The sequence below is a fragment of the Lissotriton vulgaris genome, chromosome 3_1 (genome assembly GCF_964263255.1).
Source record: "Lissotriton vulgaris chromosome 3_1, aLisVul1.2, whole genome shotgun sequence".
Taxonomy (NCBI): domain Eukaryota; kingdom Metazoa; phylum Chordata; class Amphibia; order Caudata; family Salamandridae; genus Lissotriton; species Lissotriton vulgaris.
Genome location: NC_141689.1, coordinates 2050703971 through 2050724397, shown reverse-complemented (window position 1 = coordinate 2050724397; position 20427 = coordinate 2050703971). Strand labels below are relative to the sequence as shown.

Sequence of the window (20427 nt, the reverse complement as noted above, 5' to 3'; positions counted from 1 at the left end):
TTTTTTTGTACTTTTGGAATAAAGCTTTAAACATTGATACATTGCATTTTTGCTGAGAACTGGGTAGAGTGAGGGTGGTAGAGTGAGGGAGGTAGAGTGATATAGTGAGGGCAGTAGAGTGGTATAGTGAGGGTGATAGTGTAATTATGTGGTGTGTAATTATGAGGCACTGAGTGGTATTAGGAGTGTATGTTGCATTGAGTGTAGGGTAATTATGTGGCATGTAATTATGTGACACTGACTGGTATTTGGATTGTATGTTGCATTGAGTGCAGTGTAATTATGTGGTGTGTAACTATGTGGTAGTGAGTGATATTGTGAGTGTATGTTGCGTTGAGCGCAGTGTAAATACGTAGCATAAAATGTTGTTGCACTGAGTGGGTGTTGCAGTGTATGTTGCATTGAGTGCGTGTAATTATGTGACACTGAGTGCTATTTGGAGGGTATTTTGAGTTGAGCGCAGTGTAATTATGTAGCATTTAATTATGTGGCACTGAGTGTTATTATGAGGAGTGTTAGACGGGGACCTGGAGGGTCGGCCGAGGATAAGGGGAGAGGCCTCCGGGGAGAGCCGTCTCCAGCGATCGTACAGACAAGTAACTTCCCCCCCACAGATGGACACCACACAAAGATAAGGTTAATGCTCTTTATATGCAGTTCTTGAAGTAAGGTAGTACGGTACAAGGAGATCAGGACACGAGGATCCTCTCAATTCTAGTCTCTGGAAGGGAAAGGGGGTAGCGGGACAGTCTTGTTACCAATCTGGTATTGAGATGGAATGATGGGTAGCTCACAATCCTCGAGCTCGGCGTTCTGGAAGGTCGGGCCGCGGCAGCGCCAGCAGGTCCCGAGGAGGTCGTAGGTAGCAACGGGCCGCGGCAGCGTCAGCAGGTCCCGACGAAGATGGTGGTTGCAAGGGGCCGCGGCAGCGCCAGCAGGTCCCGACGAGGACGTAGGTTACAAAGGGTCGCGGCAGCGCCAGCAGGTCCCAACGAGGATGAAGGTTGCAGAAGGCCGCGGCAGCGCCAGCAGGCAGGACGACAGTTCACAAGGCAGGGCTGCGGCAGCGCCAGCAGTCCGTCAGGGATGAGTTCTTCACGGTGTCTCTCGACTCCAGGATACAACTGCCTTCCTGCTCTGGGGCTGCCTTAGTTATAGGTCTGGCGCCCTTTGATGTCCGGACCCTCGCTCTTGGAGGTCGGGAGGTCCGGGATGAGGGAGTCCAGACACCCAGCAGGGGGGTGGAGCCAGCGCCCGGGGAGGCTGAGGGGGATCGGCACCTGGCGGGGGAGAGCCATCGACACTCCTCTCTCCCATTGACCTGCCAAGTGGTCCGTTCACCTCCTGGGTGGATGGTGGTGCCGGGATGTCGGGGCCTGGCCAGGCCCAGGGTTGGGGTCGAGCTGAGGCCACGCGGCCTCGTGGTGCAGTGTCCAAGATGGCGGCTGGGCCCGGGCAATGGTGCTGACGGTGGCCAGGGATACAGAGATGTTCGGGGGCAGGCGTCCCGTAGGTGACGGGTTGCGGGTTGCTTCTGTGGGTAGCACCTGGAGAGCCGGTGTCCGGGCTCTGTCATGCGGGGAGGGAGCAAGCCCGTCCTGGGGCCTGTCCAACAAGGAGTGTATGTTGTATTCAGTAGAGTGTAATTGTGGGGCGTCTCATTATGTGGCATTGAGTGTTATTATTTGGAGTGTATGTTGCATTGCAATTATGCAGCATATAATTATGTGGTATTGTGTGGAGTGTGTGTTGCATTTAGTAGAGAGTAATTTTGTGGTGTGTAATTATATGGCACTGAGTGGTATTCGGAGTGTATGTTGCGTTGAGCGCAGTGTAATTATGTAGCATTTCATAATGTGGCACTGAGTGGTATTGTGTGGAGTGTATGTTGTATTCATTAGAGTGTAATTGTGTGGCATGTAATTATGTGGCACTGAGTGGTATTGTTTGGAGTGTATGTTCCATTAAATGCAGTGTAATTATGTAGCATATAATTATGTGGCACTGAGTGTGTGAGGGTGCAGTGTGTGTGAGGGTGCAGTGTGTGGGCGCAGTGTGTGAGGCCTAAAGTAATTTGAGGGTGCAGTGTGTGTGTGGGCTAAAGTAGTGAGAGGGCGCAGTGTGTGTGTGTCATAAAGTAGTGTGAGTACGAGTGAGGACAAGTTCCAAGCCTGGTATAGGAATGTTGGCTCTGTCATATACCACAGCAGGCGCCCCAGCCAGGCTGGTGGTATGACACCGATTTAGAAAAGGGGGTGATGATGAACAGAGTGTCTGAGTTAAACAGACCACTCTTACCCAGTCCAAAGATCAGGGCTTGATCCATCACCGTTATTTATCTCACTGCCCCATCCCAGCTCAGAACCTGGCTATATGCAAATCAGTCTGTCCCTGGCCCAGTGCATCATGGGAACAGGGCAGACTAAACTACCAAGCCAATTCTTCACCAGAAAGGAGACAAGCTACCGGGGACCGGTTTCTGGCATTTCAGCCTTCTTCGGCCCGGCTTGCTTGAATCCTGATGGAGCAGTGAGAAAGGGACTCATGTCTGAGTATACCCTGCCACACCTATAGTGGCCAAAAACGATTTAGAAAAGGGGGTGATGATGAACAGAGTGTCTGAGTTAAACAGACCACTCTTACCCAGTCCAAAGATCAGGGCTTGATCCATCACCGTTATTTATCTCACTGCCCCATCCCAGCTCAGAACCTGGCTATATGCAAATCAGTCTGTCCCTGGCCCAGTGCATCATGGGAACAGGGCAGACTAAACTACCAAGCCAATTCTTCACCAGAAAGGAGACAAGCTACCGGGGACCGGTTTCTGGCATTTCGGCCTTCTTCGGCCCGGCTTGCTTGAATCCTGATGGAGCAGTGAGAAAGGGACTCATGGCATACAGCCAGGTTCTGAAACTGGGATGGTGCAGTGAGCTAAAAACGGTGTTGGATCTAGCCCTGATCTCTTGACTGGGTGAGAGCTTTCTGCTTAATTCAGAGACTCTGTCCCTCACCACCCCTTGTTGGTGGTATGACACCAGCAGATGCAATATTTAGCAATCAGACGGTGTCAGAGAGGAAACTGACAGTCATGTGACATTCCCACACAGTGATTCAGGGGCTGAGACGGGATTACAGTTTAAACCCGATAGTTCCAACCACGAGACAGCAAAGACGCCCCTCAAGCCCCCCTTAGTTTCTTAGAGACTTGTCAAAATCACCCTCTGCCCCACCCACACCCACTGAACCGACGCCCCACAAAGCACTTTTTCCAATTATACTTTCTCATCCTTTTCACTGATCCCTGCCCTGTGAATGACGTGCGAGCACCCGCCAGAAACGCTAAATCTTGCAAAATGGTTGCAAGAACACCAAGCTTTTGAGTGTCTTTAAACTCAACAGCATGTGACACAGAGCTACCTGCAGCCCCCGCGGTGCACAGGTGGGGATTCTTCGTACAGCTACTAGTTTAGCCACCTAAAGGTCCCCTCAAAGATCGCAGCCACAATGGTTATGCTGGAAATTTAGGCCTACAGTTTAATGCGAAAAGAGACACTACAAGTTCCAGAATACAACATGCTCATCGCCCAACAGCTAGGACAGAGCGAAGGAGTCGCAGGGCTCGAGGTATCTTGATAGTACAGAGACCTACACTTGAGCACAGACAGGGAAATGTGCATGCGGGGGCGCAGGCACTCAGCACAGATACTGGGAGCATTCTAGAAAAACAAGCAATGTTGTTGGTTAATTTTTATGCTAATTACCATTAATATGGCATACATTAATAATTGTCTAGTTTGCCAAGATAAAGATATATTACCCAACAAGGTTAATTGTAAGACCTTACGGGCAATAGCACAAAAACCTCCTGAAGTTTCCGACCTTTAGCTACCAGTGCCAACCACTTAATGAGAATTAGTGGCGAGGGGGCGTGGTTTACCCTGCAGCCTTTAGCTGCAGCCGCGGGAAGATTTGCACCACTGCATGCCCTAATTGAGCCATTTGGGAGACAGCACCGAGTTATTCTTTCTTATAAAGCGGCCCGACTACCTCCCATTAAAGGAGCCACCGGAGGAGGCATTGTGTTTGTTCTTGATAGCTGATGGCGCTATAATTACTGGGTCTGGCCATCTTCTTATGCTTAAGTTCTGTGACCGTGTTTAAAATACATATAGCACACAGTAGCACTTTCCTCATAACTAGAGTTAATTTTCCAGATTAAAGTAGTGGTCCTGCTCTGTAGGGCTCCATAATTGCTTCCATAAATAAACTAAACTAAATTTAGGATTCTGGTTAACAGAAAGTTAAGATGCGGCCCCATCTCCTCAGCCCCCAACTGTCACTCTTCACCTCCCAGCCATCTCCACCCCCATACATGCGGGTGCTGCCTTGCGTACAGAGGAAGATCTGCTGAGGCCGGGAGGGGCTGTAGGGTACAGGGGAAAACTACAGAGAGAGAGGAGGCAGCAGCGGTAGGGAGATGGGGAGCCGAGGAGGGAGACATGTATGTCAGAGAGGGGCTCGAGGCAGCGATAGGTGAGGGACCCCGAGAAAGCCCTGAGAAACAGGAACAGAAAGTCTGTGAGAGCGGGAGAGTCCAGTTGACTGAAGGAGACAGGGGGACTGGCGGGGAGGGGGAGGGTTTGGGGGAGAACAACAAAGAGATAGACTGAGACAGATGTGAAAGGGAGAGAGGCGGAAGAAAGAAAGAGGAGGGGGCAGAGAAGCACAGAGAAAGAGCTGGAGAGATAGTTGGGCGGAGAGAAAGAAGTTAAGTAGAAAGTGCGAGAGGATAGGCAAGAGGGAAGGCAGATGGATCTAATGTTACAAGAAGAGAGAAGGGTAATGGAGAGAAAGCAGCACAAGTTAAATAAGGAGAAACAGCTGGCCGGCCGTGAAAGCGCGGCGGGCCGGCTGTGAAAGCCTTTGATGCTGCAGGGGGTGGAGCGGCACCAAGCTGGGAAGACACGGCCGGCCGGCCGTGAAACTGAAAGCACGGCCGGCCGGCCGTGAAAGCCTTTGATGCTGCAGGGGGTGGAGCGGCACCAAGCTGGGCAACAGATGGCTGGCGATTTGATGCTGTGCACGCGCATTTTAGGCCAATGCGCTTGCGCATTGACCTAAAAGCGCACGGGCACAGCATCAAATCGCCTATCTAGGTAAGGTCTGTTTAAGCCCCTTTAGTCTCGCTTCGCTCAATGTGCATGCGCATTGAGAGGCGAGACCTAAAAAGGTAGTTAAATAAGCTGAGTGAGCCTGAAAAAATAGTATTAATAATGATTAAAAGACTGTAAACAAAATAGAAGGGAAATAATGGGAATAAGTAAAGGAAACTAAAGGAAAGTAAAAAGAGTTAAGGAAGGTGAATAAGAGATAGATTGAACAATGACCAAGAGAGAAAGAGAAGTAAGAGAGTGATGAAAAGTATTTATTGTAACAATGTAATAATACATTTCTTTTACAAACATACTATCTGTTGAAGAAAAGAAAAAATAGTTATAATCTGCATTTCATAAAACAAAAGAAAGTAGGAGTACATGAAACAGAAACTGAAAGAAAGGAAGAGTGAGGGAGAGAGAAAGAGGGACAGAATCTGTAGTATATAAATCAATAACTAATATGAGCGAAAGAGAGAATGGCACTAAAGGAATGACTGTGTTAAAAAAAAGTATGGTGAGGGAGGAAAGGAGAGTATGATGAGTGATGGAAGGCGGAAGAACCAGTGTCTAAAACAAAGACACTAAAGGTAGGGGAATGAGTTAAGCAGATGATAAAATAAGGAAAGGACACTAAGAAAAACAGAGTGAGGAAGAGTAAGTGACAGAAGGTGAACGGGGCAGAAACAGGGAAGGACTGTAACGGATGGATAAACAAAAATAAAGTAGGGTAAGGGGAGTGAAGTATGCATTAAAGTATGGGAAATGAGGATTAGTGATGAAAGTAAGGGAACAAGGATTAAGGTAGGGTAAGAGAAGGGCATTAAGGTTGAGGAAACAGACGTGATAGAGGGTGTATAAACGTGAGTGAGCATGAGGCAACGGGAGTAAGAAAGTGAAGAGATAGAGGGAATGAAGGAAATAGTAGCAGAAAAGGACTCGGGGAAGGAGCAAAGAAAAGTAAATGACGAAATGTGAATGACTTAAAGGGAATGAGCATAAGAGAAGGGCAATGACAAAGAAAGGCGATGAAAGGAGTAAGGGTTAAACAGAGAGAGAGGGAAGTATAGGGAGAAAGAGAAATAAAAAAGTAATGAAAGTTTTTTTTATTAGTCGTACTTATAATATCTGTGGAAGAGAATAAATAAATCAGTTATAATAAATATTTCTGAATACAATCTAACAAAATAACTTGTACAATATGTTATATGGTTTATTTTTGCTGTTCTCAGAATATATTGATTTTTACTATAAGCAGTGAGTTCAATACTACTCCTCATATGACAGCGGGCAAAAAAAACACAATCAAAATGATTGTGTTTAAAAAAAAAAAAAAAACTTGAATACATAATGTAAATATTTGAAAAAAACATGTCTTAAATGTTTTTCTCTAATTCGCAATTTCTTGTGTAAGGACACTACATCTTCAACAATCACAAAGTAATAAAACAATATCACTTTCTTTTAAATACCTCTCAAACGTCCGTACAAGCATATTCTAACAACATTTTTCTCAAGTACTCATTTTGTTCTCTCATACTTTTCCGCGTGGCCAAAAAGTATGAGTAAAGACCTTATTTCCCAAATGACTTAATTATACTCTTAACCATTCTTTTCCCGAGCTTTAGAATCAAAAGTTCCAACGTGCTCTGTACCATCAAACATTACTTAAACCTGTACCTGATACTATCACTATGCCAAATACAAGTTTCATTTTTAAATTTGGTCACCCTGACTCACACGATACTTATGAAGAACAGAGTATCTTTTCTTAACAGCAGTAGTCTTCCTACACCAAGTAATTTTACTGAAATTTGAGTTGCAAAAACACCAGATAAGAATTTGCTAAGTCAAAAGGCAAACGTTTCTTAAAAGTCAATTGACTATAATTGCACTGTGTCCAGCCTGTTGGAGATTTCAAAAAAGCTGTGTAATGTCCACATGTTGTTGAAGGACGATCATGAAAGACAATTGCTACAGTTACAAATGTTCTTCTAGAAATTGATATTTGAGAAGCCACAACATTTTTAATTAAAGTTGTCAATTTTGTACCATCAGCTCTGCATCGTTGGAACATTAAAATTACATACTGTCCATATCTTTGGATAAATAATGTTGATAACATTTCTGAGTTACATTGAGAACAGACCATGTTTTGATGGGCATCTCTAACTAGACTATTGAAAGACACTGCTTTACAGTCTAAAAAAGTTAAATATATAAATCTTTCAGTGTGTATGTCAGTACTACTTGAAATTGAACAATTGTCGCAGTTATGTTGCCATTTATTAAAAAGGCCAAAAAGACTATCAATATCTACACCTTCATCTTCTAAAACTGTAAGCATATACATAATAAATTCCTGGCAATCTTGCTGTATATTCTGAGAAAATTGATTTATTCCAGCACATATGTCTAAAACATTTCGAAGTTCTGAAACACTTGCTATTTCACTATTATCATTGCTACATTTTTCAAACACAGAATTTTAATGAAGAACAAAATGTTTGGTCCCGATTTTCTACAATCTGTTGCTGTAAAGTTTTAAGAAACAAAACATTAACTACTACATTTGCATAGCAGTTGACACCAGAACTATTTTTCAAATTTAAATCCAACAATCTCTTCAGTAGTAACCTTTTTCTTTTTGCTACCAATTACAGGTTCATCTTTTTTTTTTTTTCGTTTCTCTACTACTTCACTACGTTTTTCCTCACATCTCCTTTTTCGACCTACCACACACTTTTCAATTAAAGGATATTGAGGTAAATTTGGAGCATATTCTCTTCTTAACCTGTTATACTCCTTCACACAATTTAGATCTGCACTAATCTTTGTCTCATCAAAATCAATTAGATACAGTCCAGATAACGTTCTAACTCGAGATAAAGCAACATAGGCCACACCCTCTTTGAACATAGTACTTCCAATATTTACCAAAGCACTATCTACACTTAAACCTTGAGATTTATGAATAGTCACTGCATATGCGAAACAAATAGAAAATTGTTTTTGACGGACATATAAGTCTTCCACAAGCAAAAATCGAGTCGAACAACGACTGAATTGTTGAACTTCCTCAATTCCATCAAATTTGATTCTTAAAAATTCAATCTCATCTCTAATTGGGTAATTCACAAAACCAACAACATTACCCATTGCTCCATTCACCAAACCTCTTTCCACATGTAAATTTCTTCGTAAAATGATCTGACAATTTAAACATACATACAGATTATTTTCTAAGCCAGCAGTTTTAGATCTAGATTTCTGTAGAGAATCCAATTTTAACTTCAACCTTTCTGACAAAATAATAGTACTTCCTTCATGCTCTACTCTATCTTTAGCTTCCAGTTTCTTAATTTCTTGATTTTCTAACTTCAACATTTTTTCATTGAACATTGCACATTCTTGTAAAGTTGGCATCCAGCATATAACTGACTTATCTTCTGCCTCTTTAGTATATATTTTCTCTGCCACATTATTTTCATTTGGAAACAAATTGGAAAGTAATCGTGTTTGTAAAGTTTCTTTCGCATGATCACTTAGTTTTCCAATTCTTATATCGTGAAGAATATTTCCATATTTAGCATCGTTTGCCTGTCGCATATTTTGAATGCGTTCAGTATATTTGAAATGCGACCATATATTAACATTTCCAATACTTCCCAGGCACTTTCTGGTGTCTTCATGTGTAACAGTTTTAAATACAGGTTGTCCTTTTACAGGAGTTAGCTGCAGTAGATCTCCAAAAACTTACATGTTTGCCTCCAAATAACACATCATAATCTGTTTTAAGAATTAAAGCATTAAATTTGATACCATGCTTACCTCATCAATAATGAGAAGTTTCATTTTTTTAAGGACTCTAGAAACTTCACAAAAAGCTTCTCCAGATAGCTTGTGATATTGTAATTTATTTTCATGTTCAACTGGCAGCATCAATAAACGATGTAAAGTAATTCCTTAAATGTTGTGTGCTGCCAACCCAATTGGAGCAGTGACAACACTAGAGAGTGATGACTCAGCTCTTTGCTGTAGATATGTGGCAATTCCTTTAATTAGAAAACTTTTGCCAGTTCCAGCTTCTCCACTCACATATAGTCGTACAGGTTCAAATGACATACATGAGCATTCCTTTTTCTCATGACGAAAACCATGCTCAATCTGCTCTGTCACTTCATCATATATTTGTTTTGGTCAAGATTAAGTTGTTTTTCCAACTCTTCTAAGTTTATTGCATCCTCTTGAGCTTGTTCCATTGCTCTTTCCACATTATCCATGGCATTGGCTGCTTCATTTTGGATAATTGGTTGTCCTAGTGGATCTTGACTCAACGAAGCAGAACTTTGACTATCTTGAGAACTGTCTCTAGCAATCTCCGCTGCAATTGTTGCTTCTTGCTCCATTTCGTCGTTCAACATTTGCACATAATTACTAAAAACAGGACATTCTATATTATTTTTAGATGCGTTGAATGAATCTTCATAACTGTCAAAGTCACCAAGTAGTTCCTCTTCTGTACGCCATGGTTTAAACCGTTGCAAAAGAGCTAAATAGTAAAATTCTCTTTTGTCAGGAGTGTCGCAACTCAGTTTTCGGTGATTAATCAAATGTCCTTTTCTTTGTTTCACCAGACATCCTTCATATCCAATTACTGCATATACACCTTTATCGATATTCTCTGTAATATTCCTTTTAAAAGTGTAGTTTTGTAGTATTTCATACAGACAAATGTTTTCAAGCAGATTATTCTATTTGGATAGTATGTATCCAACATGTTTGTCTTCAGAATGTCTGTACTGTTTGGTTCTTTCTCTGCTAAATATTTAATTTCTTGAACAGGTTTCAAAACTCGGTTTTGTGTTCCTGCAAGACCTAAACTCACCCACAGGATTGTCCTAGATTTCGCATAAAGACTTGCTGATGATAATCGATCACAACATTCATATGCTCCAATTTCTCTGAGATAACATCTTCAAACTGTAGGTGTACAATTTCTTACTTAGACTCTTTTCATGAGAAATGTCTTCCCACATATCTTTCAGTTCCGTCTTTTCAGATTTGGTGATGTAAGACGTTATATATCGAGCCACAGTAATAGAGTTATCTGCAACATATTGAATATCCATGTTAGCATTCCACATGGACAAAATGACTGGGTTATAGTAATTTATCTATTTGGACTCTTCACTTCTTCTTAAATTGTAAGTATTCTTGGGTGATCTTCTTGTGATAGTATGTCGCAAAGACGACATAAAATTGTTCACTCTTCCTTTTGAAAGTACTGGCCGTGGAAATCCAAAACGACATTTGGTATAGAATTTATCCTTTGATTTGAATTTTCGCCGACAATATTTGCCACAACGATGGCTTTGAAATCGTAACACTTTTCCTCTTAAGTCCTTATCAGTTGTACTTTTAGGTATATCACATGTTGCATATTCTTCAATGAAAGACAGTACAGTCTCATCTGAGTCTGTTCCAAATTTGGGAGCATCTTTGATCCATAATAGCATATGAATATGAGGAGCACCTCTCGCTTGATACTCTTTTCTCCAAAAGAAATCCAGAACTTCGCCAAGAAGGAGGTTTCTTTTTGTTTGTAATAAAAGACATCATAGCTTCTAATCTATGATTAAAATACCTGCAAACATTAACTGGATCCAAAGAGCACAGTTCTCCAGGTGTCTTGTACTCTATATTTTCTATGTTTGCATTTGCCTCCCGAAGAAATTCAAGTAAATCTTCCCAAGCATACTCAGCACAGCTTAGAGTTAAAAACCATGTAGGTGCTCCTAAGTTTCTTAGCATGCATTTAAAATCTCCATGACGACGGTACCAATACTCATTAGTACCACACTGACATGCCATTAGATTAATTAGGTGAGAATCCAAAACAGTGTCTTTCTGTTGCACTTTATCCATAAATTCCTTTGCTGAAACATTTTGCAGATGTAGTCCACTTATTAGGATATGGTTCACTGCATAAGAAAGTCCAGATAAGTCACTCTCAAACAGAAGATGAAACAAATATGGAATACACTGACGAAATCTCGGATCTTGTATTGTATTGTATTGGGTATTTGTAAAGCGCAACTATCGCTCCGAAAGGAGCATCCTGGCGCTGGCTGGAAAGTGAGAAATCAGATGTAGTTAGTAAGACGGAATTAGATGGCGGCCATCACGTATTCATCTGGAAGGCTGAAAATCCATGTTTTTAGCTGTTTCCTAAATCTTCTGCATATAATCTTGTTGTCCGGTATTCAGATGCAGGAATCTGCAAAGGTCGGTCTTCATATCGTGCACCTTGACCTGTTGGAAATAACTGAGGAAAACAACGAGCTTCCAGCTTTCTTCCCATACACTAATGGGACTTCCTTTTGCTTTTTTCATCTGAAATAATTCAATAGCATTCCCCATTGCTTCTTTGGAATGCAGTGGATGAACACTGTAATGTTCATAAATTTCTTCACTTAACTAGAATAACTAGAGGTTCCTCTTCTACATTTTCAACACCAATTGTCTCAATGTTTTTCTTTAAATCAAGAGGCAAATGTACAACTCTACCCTTTTAATCCTCTTTGTAAATCTGAAGGATTTAATTTCCCTGTCTTAGGCTCCATACGAACAATAGCCTGAAATGGATGCACACATTGAATCAGAATAGTCTCCTAGGTATTTAAATCCTTTAGTTCAGATGGAATATTTATCAACTCAAGATTATTATGTACAGCTTTAAGCAGGCATTCTATTTTCATTTAATTTATTATAACAATATTTACAAATATGTTGATCAAAACCCAAATCAAAATAGTTTTCTACCAACAAATAAGTTGCAAAATCTTTCCACACACTATTATTTTCCTCTTCACTTTTTAAATATAAATCAACTAATCTAGTTTGATTTTTGTAATGAGTGCGTCGACAACACACACAAGGAAAATTCGGTTTTTCACCTGCAATAACCTTAAACTTTGTTATTTCCTGTTCAAAATTTTCAGTATTAAAATTTTGGACATTTTCTACCACATTTCCTTCTATTACTGTATCAGTTTCTGCATTGTCTTCTTCTGGACCAAAGTAACTAACATCAATTTCTTCACAAATCTTCTTAACATCTAATTCAGATCCATGCAAAACAGCAGTATTTAACTGTTTAAGTTTAAGTGCTGGACTTTTTGCATAATACAACTTTCTCACTTATTTCCTCATTTTGGTATGATGCACTGATAACATCCTAATATGATGAAAAACACACTGGCGTATTTTTTTAGAAAGACAAGCCAGAGAATGCCCTTGCAGACCTGTTTTTTTCTCTCACTCTGCAACGGTCTAATTCTTGCAACATTGCAATCTTTTTTTTAAGACTTTCCTTAGTATACTTACGTAAGAAATTGCGAAAGAAATCAATTGAATCCTGTCGTACCCTGCAATCCTGTCCAAAAAATACTTAATGGCCCTTAGTCGATCTGCATGTTGGATGCTGGTATATAACGTGCTAATGTCCAAAGCAATGAGTACATAATCTATCTCCCATTCAACATCCTTCAGTTTGGAAAGGAAATGGCCAGTGTCTTTTATGAAAGAGGGCAGGGCTTCCACAAAATCATGCAAGAAATAATCCACATATTTTGAAATTGCTTCTAATAAGCTACCCTTGGCTGAGATGATAGTCGCCCAGGTACAGGAATGACGAGCTTATGAATTTTGGGCATGAGATAAAGGGTAGGTGTTAGTGGATAGTCGTTTTTCAGGAAACATGCTCTTGTTTGCTCAAAAGCCCCTCTCGTTTCCATTGGTTCCGTTCTTTGTGTGCTGTCTTTCAAATTTCTGATGTCATTAAAGCTTCCTTTCTTGTAGCAGGTCACATCACTGAGATGTCGTTGAGTTTCCTCCATATACAAGTGTCGTGGCCATATCACTGTGTTACCCCCCTTGTCAGCCTTGTTGATTATTAAATTCAAGCTGCTTCTGAGTTTCTTCATATGGTTACTGTACTGTCTTTCCATATATCTAACTCGCTTCGCTTTCCTAGATATATTGTTCTGTAACCCTTTTAGATCCTCAACCACAATGTCATTAAATGCATCAATATTGTCTTTGGGCATGAGGGGGCAAAAGGTAGATGGAGGATTGAACTGGGTGACAAAGGGTTGATTCATAACAATGCCCGCAGCCTGTAATATGTCTTGTGTCGAACCCTCCTCAAAGTCTTCCTCGCATACTAGTTCATGGGCCACTTTCAATGCTCTGAAATCTGATACTTGAAAATTGATAGAGGGCTGTGACCTGCTAATGATATTAGAGGCTCGATCCTGAACATTGGCCAATTTGAAATGCTTTTTGAGCTTTAGCTTCCGAATGAATTTAAAAACGTCTATGCGGGTTTGAACATAATTGAAAGAGTTCCTAGGACAATAGGATAAACCCAGAGATAGCAATTGCGTTTCTGCCTTAGACAGGCTGATATCGGAGAGATTGACTACAGTGTTGTCCTCTGATTCATTTTCCTGGGGTTCACAGTCAGCAAGGGTCGTAGTTGTAGTACCCATATCATTATTGTTTGTAATTTCAGGGAGTGCCTCTACCATTTCTTTCCTCTGCCTTTCTTCGCAAAGCCTCTGCCTCTTGTGTTTCCTCCTTGCACTACATCTTTTGTTATTATTCCTTCGTTTATTTTCCGCTGTTGCCGGGTCTGTGGTCGTAGTGTGTTGAATCTGTCTTCTATGAGAAAACCCAATTCCTCAGAGGGCGAGTAGTTGGTGGGCACTTGTATTAAATTAGATGCACTGTTCATTCCATCAGCCGAACCAACACTTATTGCTCCAGAGCTGAATTTAAATGCAGAGATTTCGGAACCCGAATTATCATTATATATATAATACGCACGCAATCTTGCATATGGTGCGTGAAACATAAAGTTGTTTGGGAAACTTACTTGCTGCTGCTGTGCCGTGGCTTCTGCCAGAAGGGAACTGGAGGGCTAGAAGATTCAAAAGATAGTTATATATATATATGTTTACATGAATGCTGCTAAAATAATTTGCATTTTATGCATTTACTCCTTGCATAGTTAGTCAAAAGCCATACCACAGATGTTGATAATAAGGGTTGATTCTGTGTTGTATATATTTCTCAATGTATGTGCACAACTACTTTGAATCTCGGTTCCGTTGTAACATGGCCGAACCATTGATCGTATTTAACGTAAAAAAGGTTGCAGCTTTAGTCCTCTCTTTAGCTCAATGTTATCGATTGAGGCTTTTTGGCGCGTTTTAAACAATCAACCAATGTATATAAACCTTGTATTTACCGCTTACCCGCTGACAGTGAGCAAGGGCGTTCACGCCCGAAACGCGTCTGTTTGGCAGTGTGTTGCACCTCTGCACGATGATGAAATAAAGGACGAAGAAAATACCTTTAAAAAAGTCTGGCTGTGGATTTATCCATCTGTGTCTGCGTACTGGGTTTGTTGTGGAAGCGCCGCAACCTCCGGTTGGAATCTATATATCACAGGACGTGGTCGGCTCCTGTTTGCGCAGACCCTTCCTTCAGAACCAAGTAGGCTGGGAAAGACGGACCGTCGAGGAGATTGTTGCTGGGAAGCAAAACATACCAGCCCCCTGCATCGAGATAACTCTCACGGAATTGTTCATTCCAGTGTCCGGGTTTTTTGGTGTGCCGAAGGAACCGTCGGAAGTCGGAGCCGTCTGGCACGGAAGCCCGGGCGCGTTGGAGAACTACGGAAAGTGAGAAACCGAGGCAGGTCGAGGAAGTATCCAAGCAGCCAGCGGTAAGGAGACGCACGAGGCAAAAGCAGTCTCTTTCATTTTTCTATATATCGTATGTGCATACCCATTGAGGAGCAACCATGTCAGAGGAGCGGGATCGGGAGGAGGCTTTCGAGCAACTGTTTTCTAATTTGCCCGCAGTCAAGCAGAGCGGCAATGTAAGCAAAAACGCCATGGGGGCCAAAGACAGCGATGTGAGGAAACTTTTGCGTGAGCTAGAAAAACGCATGAGAAGCGAACTCACTAAATGGTGGGAGATTCGCTCACTGGAGAAGTACCGTGAAGTGAACCGGGTGCCTAGGGGCCTTAGAATTATGCTGGTCCCCAGCTTCGAAAATCCGAACCCGTTACTGCTGAAAGATTGGGCAGAGAGTAACCTGGAAGCATCTATGAGGCTTTTGTGCTTGTTGGTAAAATATGCGAGAATCGATAGGGACAGTGACTTGTTAGAAATAACGAGGATCAATGAAGAGTTGGCCAAAGACATGTTTTCCAATGATAGTGTCCTTATCGAGCAAACGCGAAAGGAAATAAAGGAGCGTTTGAGCAAGCACGAAAACACAATCAAACAGAGAAAAGTGTACAAATTTGCAAGAGATGAGCAGGACTACAAATTGGGGCAAATTTATACGTGTGCAAAAAAGTACGACCATCTGCGCAAACAAAGAGCCACAGGGAATAAACAGCCTAAACCTGTGCCAGCACCCCCTCAAGCCCAATCCAATGAAGCAGGAGCAGGCTGCCTCACTGCCTCAAGCTCAGCAGAGAGCCTTGTACCTAGCAGTGAAGAGTCGGATGGAGGAGCCCAAGGTTCAGAAGAAGGGGATTTGGGGCAACTCACCCTGGAAGAAGAGATGGAGTTCGTGAGGACTCAAAGGAAAGGTACTCTGCGCTCAAGAAACGCGAAACCAAACATCGCAGAAACCAAAGACGCAGGGAACGTCGGAAATGCGCAAAAAAACAAAGGGAGGCCGCAAAGGAAGAAGAACGCTGCGAACAAGTAGCAGCGATCGAGAAATCCATTATTAATTTGACCGATGTACAACTTGATCAAGCAGAAAAGCAACTGTTGGCTTTAGGTCTGTCCTTTTGTCCTGAGAGCAATTTTGACTATGGAAATACGCGAGTGGATGTCTTCAAGTTCATTAGAAAACTTAAATTGCGAAAATACTATGCCATTAAGGGGGATTCAATTCAGAACAAAAAAACCGGCCCCTCTATATCCAATCCAGACAGAAGTGGGTTGCAGGCCAGGGACATACCTCTTTTAAAATCGATGCAAGGGTTGCGCAATGAACTGACATCCACCCCCTGCACTCAGGAAATGGCAAATGAAGAAAATCTTGACATTGGCCAAAGTGAACCCAGTGGTTTTAAACCTGCTTCCACGTTCATTCCTTCTATGCCCAAGGATGCCATAGACACCTATGCAGATTTATTGACGGATGAATTGAAGAAATTACATACCCAAGTCTGTAGAAAAAAAAGTGTCATCAATGCCAAGACCAAACCATACAATGACTTGATGAAAAAACTGCAATCTGACAATACCATCATAATCAATCAGTCAGACAAAGGTGGTAATGTGGTTCTTTGGAGCAGAGCTGAATACATGGAAGAAGCATTCCGCCACCTTAATGACACAGTCTGTTATGAACCTTGTGATTTTAAAACGGTCAAGAACATTCAAATATCATATTGGAAGCAATTGAATGGATGGAAACGGGATGGTCTTCTAACCAAGGAAGAAATGAAATACCTTTATAAAGATCATCCGGTTATACCCAATTTATATTTCATTCCAAAGGTTCACAAGGGGGTGAGACCGGTACCTGGGAGACCAATAGTATCTGCCATCCACAGCTTGTTTGAGAATACATCTAAATACATCGATCATTATTTGCAAGGTTTTGTGACCACCTTACCAGCTTATATCAGAGACAGTACAGATTTTTTGAGAAATTTGGAACAATGTGAATGGTCTACTGACTGTTTATTGATCACCATGGACATTGCTAGCCTATATACCAGCATATCCCACCACGATGGCTTGAAGGCTTTAAATCATTTCCTCGCCAAGAGACCAGTGGAATTCCACAAGCATAGCGCAATGTTATTAACCATGGTTGAGTTGTGCCTCAATAACAATGTATTTTTGTTCGACGACAAATTGTACAGGCAGCTAAGGGGGGTTGCCATGGGGGCATGTTTCTCCCCGACCTACGCGGGGCTCCACGTGGGTTGGTGGGAGGAGCATGTCCTCATGACACAATTTGCAACCATTTGGCAAGAAAATATCATTAAATATATGCGCTACATTGATGATATTTTCATCATTTGGCGAGGGAGCAAAGAAGCGGCTAGCAATTTTGTTAATGCCATTAATATCAATGATGCCAACCTCATGTTTAGCGCAGACATAAGTGAGACCAAGATTAGCTTTCTGGATGTTGAAGTCAGTATAGTTAATGGTGGTATAACAACAGGCCTTTTTAGGAAGAGTACAGCTGGCAATACCATTCTGCACGCGCAGAGTTTCCATCCAGGACACACTATTAGATCCATCCCCTATGGGGAGTTCCTCAGAATTCATAGAACTTGTAGTTCATCAGAGCTAAGGAACCTCCACCAAATGGAAGCGATGAAAAGGATGGAAGCGAGGGGTTACAAACCCTGTGCCCTTAGATCGGCAATGGATAAAGCAAATAAATTGGATAGATCCAAACTTTTGCAGGCCCCCAGCAATTCCACTTCTGCCATTGACAATTCAGTTGGCAACAGCAATTCCATTAGATTGATCACAGGTTTCAGTCGACAGGCCAACCAAATTTCCAAAATGGTCAGGAAACAGTGGTCAGTTATTCTTACAGACCCAGTTTTGAAACAAATTATGCCCAACAAGCCTGAAATTACTTATAGGCGAGCTTATAGCATGAGGAATGCTTTGGTCTCTAGTTCCCCCGAGACTGCTAGCAAGGCAGATTGGCTGTCATCACGGAAGGGTTTCTTCCGCTGTATATCCTGTAGGGCGTGTAAATTTGGAACAAACACCAAATCGTACATGACGCCTTTTGATGACAAACCTATCAATTTAAGAGCCTATTTCAATTGTAAAACAGAGCTAGCTATATATGTTCTCACGTGTACGTGCAATTTGAGGTACGTCGGTAGCACGAAATTACCTGTGCACCAACGCATCCTTCAGCACTTGAGAGCTATAGTAAACTGTGACAAAAGCTATCCAGTAGCGCGCCATTTTGATCAATTTCATAATCGCAACCTTTCCCATCTCAGTTATTTTGTAATTGATGCAGTTAAGACCAACAAGAAAGGTGGTGATTATGAAAAACGTCTAAGGCAGTTGGAGTCCCTATACATAGTTCGCCTCAACACCAAGACCCCGGGAGGTTTGAACATGGGGGAAGACCTGAGCACTTTTCTGTAATTATAGGCAGTTTAGGGGCCATGTTGTGAACTTTTCGTGACAACTGGCAACTTGGTTGTCATTTCACATTTCCTGAGCATTGCTTCATCAGCATTATCTGTTTGTCATTGCATTTTCTTTCATTCTTTGGTCCCCTCAGGCAGTTTGTATAACCATCACATAAGCTGTCGCTTTGCTTGAACTGTGGACAAATGTAGCATTTGTATGTATTTGCATATTTTAAAATCACTGAAACAGTTTTTTTTGGAATTTTTTATTCCCATCACATCCTGATGTCCTCTCCGTGATATATGTAGGACATCTTAGCACTCCCTCACCATTTTGTTATACTTTGTTGTATGTTTTTTGAGCGGTAGAATAATACATTGGTTGTATTGGTGATATTATTATACGCGCCAATATGTAGATCAGCCAACACACCAGGGGTAACCGATTCTAGTTTGTGCACTTGATAAAGTTTGTTTTCACAATTGAATCGTTAAAACTTTGACCATAAATTGTGGACAGTTCTGTGGTAGGATATATGTACATGCAAGGACTCGATTTGAATTTCTTTGTTGTATATATATGAAATGCATAATTTATTTATTACGTATTTGTACATTTTAATAATTTTGCGTATTTGCACGTGGATTGTTTACAACAGATAGACTGCTAAGCATTTGCACTTTATCATGTACATACATTTATTATTTTTAGTGTGTATACTACTGTATTTGTACAATTATTATGCGGCATATGTGCACAATGAACAATTTTTGCGTATTTGCACGAGGAATATGTTTACATGAATGCTGCTAAAATAATTTGCATTTTATGCATTTACTCCTTGCATAGTTAGTCAAAAGCCATACCACAGATGTTGATAATAAGGGTTGATTCTGTGTTGTATATATTTCTCAATGTATGTGCACAACTACTTTGAATCTCGGTTCCGTTGTAACATGGCCGAACCATTGATCGTATTTAACGTAAAAAAGGTTGCAGCTTTAGTCCTCTCTTTAGCTCAATGTTATCGATTGAGGCTTTTTGGCGCGTTTTAAACAATCAACCAATGTATATAAACCTTGTATTTACCGCTTACCCGCTGACAGTGAGCAAGGGCGTTCACGCCCGAAACGCGTCTGTTTGGCAGTGTGTTGCACCTCTGCACGATGATGAAATAAAGGACGAAGAAAATACCTTTAAAAAAGTCTGGCTGTGGATTTATCCATCTGTGTCTGCGTACTGGGTTTGTTGTGGAAGCGCCGCAACCTCCGGTTGGAATCTATATATATATATATATATATATATATATATATATATATATATATATTCCGCCAACCAACTCGAGCATTCGCCCCAGCCTAGTTCCAAATGACGAAGGAGCAGACCCATCAGTAAGTGCTTAATCAAGGTGCTTTATTTCGTCCAGCAAACAAGCCGCCATTACGCGTTTCGCTTTCCACAAAGCTTGATCACATGATAGATATATATATCTATCCCTCTCTCCCTCCCTGTCTCCCACTGTCTCACTCACTCTGACTGTCTCACTCACTCTCCTTCTCCCTTCCCTTTCCCTTCCCTTTCATTTCCTCTCTCACCCTCACTCTCCTTTCCTCCCCTTCCCCCTCTTCTCCCTCCCCTTCCCTACATCCCTCTCTCCCTCCCTGTCTCCCTCTGTCTCCCTCTCCCTCCATCTCCCTTCCCACTCCCTTCCCTTTCCTCTCTCACCCTCACTCTCCTTTCCTCCCCTTCCCTTTCCTCCCCTTCCCTCACTCCCCTTCCCTCACTCCCCTTCCCTTCCTTCCTTCCCTCCCCTTCCCTCACTCCCCTTCCCTCACTGCCCATCCCTCACCTCCCTTCCCTCCATCCCTCTCTCCCTCTCTCCCTCCCTGCCTCCCTCTGTCTCACTCACTCTCCCTCCTTCTCCCTTCCCTCTCCCTTCCCTTTCCTTTCCTCTCTCACCCTCACTCTCCTTTCCTCCCCTTCACTCACTCCCCTTCCCTCACTCCCCTTCCCTCACTCCCCTTCCCTCACTCCCCTTCCCTCATTC

The 20427-nt window shown here is 42.0% G+C and overlaps 1 protein-coding gene across 2 annotated transcripts in view; it reads left to right on the top strand.

The window, feature by feature from the left end:
• Positions 1–20427, top strand: part of FRG1 (FSHD region gene 1) — a 178568-nt gene that overhangs the window by 41102 nt on the left and 117039 nt on the right. The window lies entirely within an intron of this gene.